The sequence below is a fragment of the Tripterygium wilfordii genome, chromosome 9 (assembly GCF_013401445.1).
Source record: "Tripterygium wilfordii isolate XIE 37 chromosome 9, ASM1340144v1, whole genome shotgun sequence".
Lineage (NCBI taxonomy): Eukaryota > Viridiplantae > Streptophyta > Magnoliopsida > Celastrales > Celastraceae > Tripterygium > Tripterygium wilfordii.
The window spans coordinates 9,013,474-9,022,478 of NC_052240.1; positions in this window are offsets into that span (position 1 = coordinate 9,013,474).

Genomic DNA, 9,005 nt, shown 5'->3' on the forward strand with positions numbered 1-9,005 from the left:
CTGTACTGTGATCTCCATAATGGCTTCGTACAATTTGTCTGGGTCATAGCTGCTTGTTTGCTTTCCCCATGACATGTATTGAATGCCTTGTATAGCATATTTTGAGTTTTGTCAGTTGTCTTCTCGAGTCTTCTTTTGGTTTCTATCAAAGCTTCTTTTAATGACTCGATGGTTTTTTGGAGATCCCCTTTGTATATTTCTTCTCTTACAAAAGAAAGGTTGAATCTGGGATCACTCCTTCATTCGTCCTCCCGAGAAGTAAAACCTTCACTGATTTTAGATCTCTTTGCTGGTTGGAGAGTTGGGAGTGCTCATTTTCAAAGATTTTTTTTTGGAGAAAACGTTGTTTTCTTTTGGTTCCTTCCTTCATCTATTTATAAGGGTAGAGTATGAAGGAAGTTATCTTTTTGGAAATCGTGATAGATAATGGGAAGATAAACGGTTATGAAGTTAATTCACGTTTTTCTTGAGGAGTTATAATGTCCCTTGGTTGCCTGAGGATTAAATGCTAATTTCCTCGATTAGAGCAAAATATTAATCTGCGATTCAGATGACTTTACGGGTAACAAGATAGATGAACTATATTGAATTATTGACTACTTTGGAATTTTTGAAGCTTTGTCTTCATTTAATGAAGCTGCGTCTCTTAATGAAGAAATTTTGTCCCGTCTAAGAGCTTCGTCTTTGGTAGAGATTTTGGTAAATACTTTAAGTAAATTTATAGAAAAGTTGATACATAAGTTGAACTAAACGACCTTCTAAGGTCATGGCCACAAGGCGTGATACATTCTAATTAAATTATTTCTCATCAAAGATTGATCATTTGCAAAGCTTCTTGCAGCTTCTGAGGATTTTCCTCCATGGTAGCTAATTCGGACACATCTCAAAGCCGATAAAGAGAACGACCTGCCAGTTGATAAGCTCTGGTGAGTTCCACTATTCTCCTTTCAGTTTCGAGGAGATCCTGGTCCAAGCGTATCACTAGCTTTTGCAAATCGGTAACGTGTTGATGGGGATCATATTTGTCAAAAGCTTGAGATGGTCCCTCGTCTGAATTAGCTGGTGGTTTTGCCATTATTTGTTGATACTTAGGGCCTATAGGAGGTCGTGAAGAGCTCATAACTGAAGTAGTGTTTTCTTTTGGTAGTGGTGATTCTTTTTAGTTCTCACTCAGTGTATTTATAGTGAAAGGAATGTGCAACTTTAAAAGTTGGATTTTAGTTTGATTCTAACTAGTCTTTAAGGAGACGTAATAAATGACGCCATCATTCTCGCCATTTACCGAGAAGTTGATTTTGATCGAACGGTCTAGATCAATTTGGGGAGAACGATTTCCGAGGAGTTTTAACTTTCTGAATTTGAATTTACTATTTAGCCCTTGGGGCTTTTTAATGAGTTTACTGTAACCACCCACTATCTTGAACTTCAAGAACACGATTCAAATTACGGTACGTTTCTTGACTTCTTCTTCTTCAAATTTTCTATCATGGCTTGGTTTGGTTCTGAATAATTCATCGATAGGTATGAGAAAGAAAATGAGAGGGATAAATCTAATTTCGGTCCCTCGATTATTCTAAGTGAAAATCATGTTATTTCGGACACTCAAGATGAGTTTCCTGAAGGTAATATATCTGAAAAAGAATTAGGAGCACAGACTGCTAGTCTTAGGGTTTCGTCTCTTTCTGAATCCAAAGGGGGATTGAGTAAGAAAGTGGTTAGTCCTATGAAAATAGGCTATTTACCGAATACTCGTTCGAAGGGTAAAGCTCGAAAGGCTTCTGAGGAAGATACAATAGTAGATAAGAACCCTGTTTCCATGTTAATAGAGGAGGATTTAAATAGCATTAGGAATGAATTTGGGATTCCTCAGGAAATAGAGATGCGACTCCCTGCCCCCGGTGAACCAGCTTCTTATGAGATTCCTGGATGGACCATCCTATATGTTTTGTCATTGAGGTGTGGGTTGAAATTTCCCTTGGGATCTTTAGTTAGATTCTGTGCTAAGATTTTTTGGAATTGCCCCCTACCAACTTATGCCTAATTCTTGGCTCATTTTGCTTTCTTTAGAGGTTTTGAGTGAAAGATTTAGCGTTACTTTTGATTTACATGAGTTTTTTGCTGCTTATTCTTGGCAAGAAAATAAAAAGGATGTAGGTATATATATATTGACAAAGAAAGATAGAGAAAGCTTGATTGTTGGGACTACATCCAGTGATCATTATTGGCAAAAAAGATATTTTTTGGTGAGGAAGGAGAGTCTTCTAGAGGACGATGATTCCATCCCTAGTTCTTGGCGGACTCAAGGTATAATCACTTAGTTTTTACATATCTTCATCTAATTCCTAATATGAATAACTATCTTTCGATTGCAGGAAGATCTCCCAAGATAACCATTACTAAAGAAGCTGCGAGGAATTGCCAATTATTTTTAAAGACAATACCTCGATCTTAGTGAGACAGGAAATTCGTCTCTTCAAAGTATCTTCTTGGAAGTGAGTTAATTTCTAAAAATGTTATCATCTTTTGGTTTGTTTCTTAATTCTAATAGGTTCTTTTTTGTTTTGATAGAACCTCACATGGCTCCGAGAGCTATTGTTCCTCTAAGAGATTATTGAAAAGAAGAAAAGTCGAAAGACTTTAAAAGAGAGGAGGACGAAGAAAAGGCATGAGCATAGTCCAAGAATCCAAAGCGAATTAGGGACAATTCATGAAGTTACCGAGGTTCCTGAAAATTTTGAAGGTAATATGGCTGATGACTCTGTGCTCCTTAAGGATGCAATGAGAAAGAGACGGAGGCTATCGTCTCCTTCTTTGGGAAGTGAAGATGCATGATTGAGCAAGGAAGCCGAAGACATTGTCCATATTACTGAAGATGAGGTGACGGTGGACACTGTAAGAAGGGAAGAAGAAGGTCCTATTCCCTCAGTTTCACCTTTGAGAGCTTTGATTGAAAAAGAATTAAGGTTATCTGGTGCTAGTCCACCATCCGAGCTTCCAGCGAGGAGCTTTGAATATCGGTCCCTAATGTCTCCATTTTCTCGAAGACTGAAGAATTATTTCCTGATTTGCATAAGCTAGCTTATCCTCTTGGTTTCACTCCTCCCAAACTAGACATTGAGGATGCTTCTCTGTATAGCATTTCTCACTCTTTCTAGGTATTCCCGAAACTTAATTTATTCCTTTTATTTCAATATTAATTTAAGGCTAACCTTCGTCTTTTCCTTTCAGTCTTTGTCAGTTCAACTATACCTTGACAAAGAAATTGAAAATTTAAGGAAAGAGAACTAGAGTCTTGTCTTCGTCTTTCAAGCAACCTTCTGCATTCTGACGTTGAAAAGGCTTCAAAGGCTAAAGAGCAAGAAAGGAGATTGAGGATGGAAGCCGAAGCTCAATTAGAAAAGGTGAAGAGTACTATTGGCGAGGCTTCGAAAAAAGCAGAAGACAATTTCAATGAATTGGACATGAGTCATATTGCCCTAAAGACTGATTATACAGATCAAAACAGATAGTTGTCCAATATAATGCAACAGCAAAAAACTATTGAAGTAGAGTTTTCGGCTTTCAAAATCAAATTTCAAGAAAATGAAGTCAAACTAAGGATATTCAAGAAGCCAATTCCAGATTAAAAGATTATGAAATTGAATTGAGTGCTTCAGTTAAGAAAGCAAATCGGCTATCTGATGAACTAACAGAAGCGAAGGAAGATGCCGATTATTATAAAGGAGAAGGAGCTCTTGCCAAGACTTAGTAAAAGAGTTAAGTGTACTTGACCTTTCAGAAGATCGCATATTAAACTTCGTCGCTTGGACCTTCGTCCAAGATGCTTTATCCGATTTGCTAACAGATTCTGTAAAAAATAAAGTACGGAACAATGGTGATGGTTTAATGCGGTGTGTCAGGCACTTATATATGGTAAGGCATATATATACATATACTTAACTCGACTGAGAAAATATATACATTTCAGTGATTCATCATCTAGATCCCTACATTAAATTTTTTTTATTTTTTATTTTAGGAAAGATATAACCTGAGATGTTTTGCATTCCAACTGTTGTTAAGTATCTTCCCTTCTTTAGTTTGCAATCTGTAAGCACCATTGCCGATGACATCTATAGTTCTGTAAGGTCCTTCCCATGTAGCTCCCAATTTTCCAGAATTCAATTGTTGTGTGTTTTGGAAAACTTTACGTAGAACCCAGTCACCGATATTGAAAAGTCTTTGATTTACGGTTTTGTTGTAATATTTTGCAATCCGATGCTTATAGGCCGCTGTTTTGATAGATGAACTGTTACGTCGTTCTTTGAGCATATCAAATTCTTCGGCTAAAATGATGTTATTTTCCTCATCTTGCGTCCATTCGAATCGTGTTGTTGGGAGGCCAACTTCATCGGGTAGAACTGCTTCGGTTCCGTAAGTTAGGGAGAAAGGAGTTTCACATATTGAAGTTCTGACTGTTGTTCGATATGACCATAGAACCCCTGAGAGTTTGTCTGCCCAGACACCTTTTACATTTTCCAGTCTTTTCTTCAAGGTGTTGACAATCGTCTTGTTAGTAGCTTCGGCTTGCCCATTCGATTACGGATGTCTAGGAGACGCAAAGCAGAGTTTTATCTTCCAAATATTACAGAAGTCTTAGAGTTTATGGCTTATGAATTGAGATCCATTAACGTAGATGATTTCATAAGGAACCCCAAATCTACAAACAATGTTTCGCCAGATGAAGCTTTTAACCTCTTTATCTCAGACTTGTTTGTATGCTTCAACTTCAACCCATTTGGTGAATAATCTGTTAGGATCAATAAGAAAACTCTCTGCCCTAATGCTGGTGGGAGCTTTCCAACAATATCCATTCCCCATCTCATGAAAGGCCATGAAGATGAAATGGGAACCAGTTTCGTTGGTGGCTGATGTGGAACTTGTGAAAATCTCTGACATTTATCACATTTGGCCACATAAGCAGATGCATCTCCACTAAGCATGGGCCAAGTAATAACCAGTTTGCATGACTTTATTGGCTAGGCTTCGTCCACCTAAATGGTTGCCGTAGACGCCTTCGTGTAGTTCTGCCAGGACATACGGTGCTTCATCTTGTGATAGACATAGTAGTAGAACTCCAGAGTATGATCTTTTGTAAAGAGTTTCATTGATCATTGTGTAATGAGACGCTTTTCATTGCAAAGTTATGGCCTTATTTCTTCCTGAAGGTAACACGTCATCCTGCAAATATTGTTTGAATGGAATTATCCAATCATCATCCTTTTTGGTTATAACAAACGATTGCTCAATTATGGTATCCTTGTTTATTGCCGGTGACTCCAAATAAATCAATGGGATGTTCTGAGTTGTTTGTGCCGATATTGTTGATCCTAAATTTGCCAATGCATATGCCTGTTGGTTCTCCTCTCGTGGAACTTGATTAATTTGAAACTCCATAAACTTAAGCTTCAACAGTTGCACTAGCTCCAAATAGGCATTCATCCTGTTGCCTTTCGCCTGATATTCTCCAGTTAATTGATTAACAATCAGTTGGAAACCCGCAATGTACAGCCTGGGGGAATTGATCTCCTTGTGGGGAAATTAAGATGATGCCTAAACCGCTACCTTCTATGTTGCTCAAACCATCAACAAATAATTGCCAGATTGCATCATTATCTTTGTTGATTTGTCGCAATTCTTTTTGGGCATCACTGATCATCCTTGGGCTAAATTCAGCAATGAAATATGCCAGAACTTGAGCTTTGATTGTCGTTCGAGGTTGATATGCGATATCATGCTCTGTCAATTCTATTGCCCATTTTGTTAATCGTTCGGACAATTCTGGTCTGTGAAGTATTGTTTTAATTGGGAAGCTCGTTACCACTGTTATGGGATGACTTTGAAAGTACTAACGAAGCTTTCATGCTGCAGTGATAAGTGCTAAAACAAGCTTCTCCATTAAAGAATATCTTGTCTCAACATCTAACAAGCTTCGGCTGACATAGTATACTGGATGTTGTAGGCTGTTTTCCTCTCTTAGCAGTCTTGCACTAATTGCAAATTCAGAAATTGCTAAATAAAGATGAGCATCTCACCGATTTTGAGCTTCGTAAGAATTGGAGGACTGGTCAGGTATTCTTTTAATTTCTTCAATACCATCTCACATTCTTCTGTCCATTTAAAGTCAATTGATTTCTTCAAAGCTGTGAATAGATGATGACATCTTTCAGAAGATTTGGAGATGAATCGATTCAGGGCTACAATCTTTCCTGCCAATTGTTGTACATCTCATATGCTCGCTGGGGAAGGAGTATTCAGAATTGCTTGAATCTGGTATGGGTTTGCTTCAATACCCCTCTGTGTAACAATAAACTCCATAAAGTTTCCTGCTTTAACTCTGAAAACACATTGGAGAGAGTTTAATTTCATTTGATGAGCGTCCAGAATTTCAAATGCTTGTTTGAGATGCCCAATATGATCCTCGACTTTCAGCGTCTTGACTAACATATCATCGATATACACCTCCATCGTCTTTCCAAGTAGGCTTGCGAACATGCGATTGACAAGCCGTTGATATGTTGCCCCTGTATTTTTTAATCCAAACAGCATCACCTTGTAACAATACGTGCCGCGTTCGATTATGAATGCAGTTTGCTCTTGGTCTTCTGGATGCATCAAAATTTGATTATACCCAAAGAATGCATCCATGAAGCTAAGTAATTCATGTCCAGCTGTTGCATCTACAAGCATATCAATACGAGGAAGTGGGAAAGAATCTTTTGGGCAAGCTTTATTCAAATCATTAAAGTCGATACATACTCTCCATTTCCCATTTTTCTTCTTCACCACGACCACATTCACTAACCAATCTGGGTATTGGACCTCTCGAACGAAACCAATATCTATCAGCTTTTGAACTTCATCACTGACGACTTTATTTCATTTAGGAGCGAACCTTTGCCTCTTCTGCCTTACTAGAACGAAATTAGCATCAACTGGCAATTGATGAGTGATGATTTTTGGATCAATCCCAATCATGTCCACATGCGTCCAAGCGAAGATGTGCTTATGATCTTTCAGGAACTAAACTAAACTTTTATAGAGTTGAGGATCCAGATATGCTCCAATTTGTACTTTCTATTCTGGGTAGTCAGGATGGATGACGACTTCTTCTATCTCTTTTTTAGTTGGTTCTTCTTGATTGCTCAGAATTGGCTGTTGTTGTAATTGCTATAAAGATTTGGTTTTTCCTTTCAGTGCTTGCTCATAGAAACTCTTTGCTTGACGTTGATCCCCGTAAATTTCTTGTATTCCATCTCGAGTTGGGAATCATATCACTTGATGATATGTTGATGGTACAACCCTCATCATATGGATCCAAGGCCGTCCAAGTATCGCATTGTATGGAGATCGACAATCTAATACGTTAAATCGAACCTGGAGGTTTACTCCTTTTGCATATACTTGTAAAAGAATGGAGTCGATGGTATATTACTATCCTCCGCTGAAATCAATGAGTGGAATAGGGCCTCTAATCACACATCCACTGAAGCCGATGCGTGATTCCGCTAATCTCTCATCCACCGATTATGACGTTGATCATCTTTTCTAGGGGAGGTGGTTTCTGTTCTTCCTCTCGTCTTTCGGCTTGATTCATTGCCGCTTTCCCTCTTTCAGATAATAAATCTCGAAGGTAACCTTTCTTTAGCAATTGGTTCATCTCTTTTTTGAAAGTAAAATAGTTATCTGTCATGTGACCATAATCGTTATGAAATTCACACCATTTGGAAGTATCCCGCTGATCCATTGGTTTGTGAATTTTATCAGAACATCGAACGACATCTCCCATCTTCTTGAATACCAATAAGACTTCGACAGGAGGTATCATCAAGTTATACTCAGGAGACCAGGCCTTTTTCTTCAAATCCATTGGCTTGGGGTCTCTGCGAGGATAACGTTAAGCCTCTGAGATTATTTGCTTTCGCTCAGATTTCTTTGGCTACTCTGTTGGTCGTTCTGGAAGTCTTCCTTCATCTTCTTCCCATTTTATTTGGACGCTTGCTCTTTCTTGCACCTCTTGAAATGTGACTTACATGTATCAAGTAAGTTTACCGTATAACTTGCTTCCGGGGAGAAGAGCCATGCGAAATGCATTGACAGCGATTTCGTCTAAGCAGCCTGGAATCTCGAGCTTTTCTTTATTTAACCTTGTCAGGAATGATCCTAGAGACTCTCCTTGCTTCTGTTGTAGTCGATACAAATCATCAGATGTCAATCGCTAGCTGTATGATACTAGAGTCAATCACTGGCTGTATTGATCCACGTGATCTTCTGGGTCGATGGTACCATCACATGGTTTAATAGGTGGGATAATGAATTTCTGTGGGAGCTCTTCCATGGCAATAGCGTGGATGAATGGAGATTTGAGGAAAGTGCGATTCTTCTTTATAGGTGGTGACATGCCCGGTATCCTGAAGAATGCTGACTCCATTTCTTCCAATCTTTTGTCCATACTTCGTTGAGTTGCTATTTGTGGTAATGTCATGGTCACATTTGACGGATCGAGTTTTAACACAAGAGGGGGGGTGAATTGTGTCCCCAAATTCCAATTGGAATCCCTTTTTCAATTTAAACAAATTAATGGCAATTAACAAGTAGCACACAAATTTGGACTCTAATGATTTTCCTAATCAATATTCAATCCAATGCAATATGTGATACAATATAGTGAATGACCAAATATCAAATAATCAAGAATTGCACAAAACAGATTTTCAAGCAACACACTGCACACAGATTTTCCAACTCCGATTTTACCTATCAAATGATGTCAAAATGCAACGAACTTTTATATGCAATGTCACAACACCTTAATAAACACTATATCAAAATTTCAGATCAAAATTCAAAGTTTAAGGCAGTCTGCTAAACTCGGACAGATTAGGGTTTTGAAAATCCTGCAGTTTGAAACAAGTAGTAAATATAAACAAGTAAACAAAGAAATCAACACAGCGATTTATAGTATT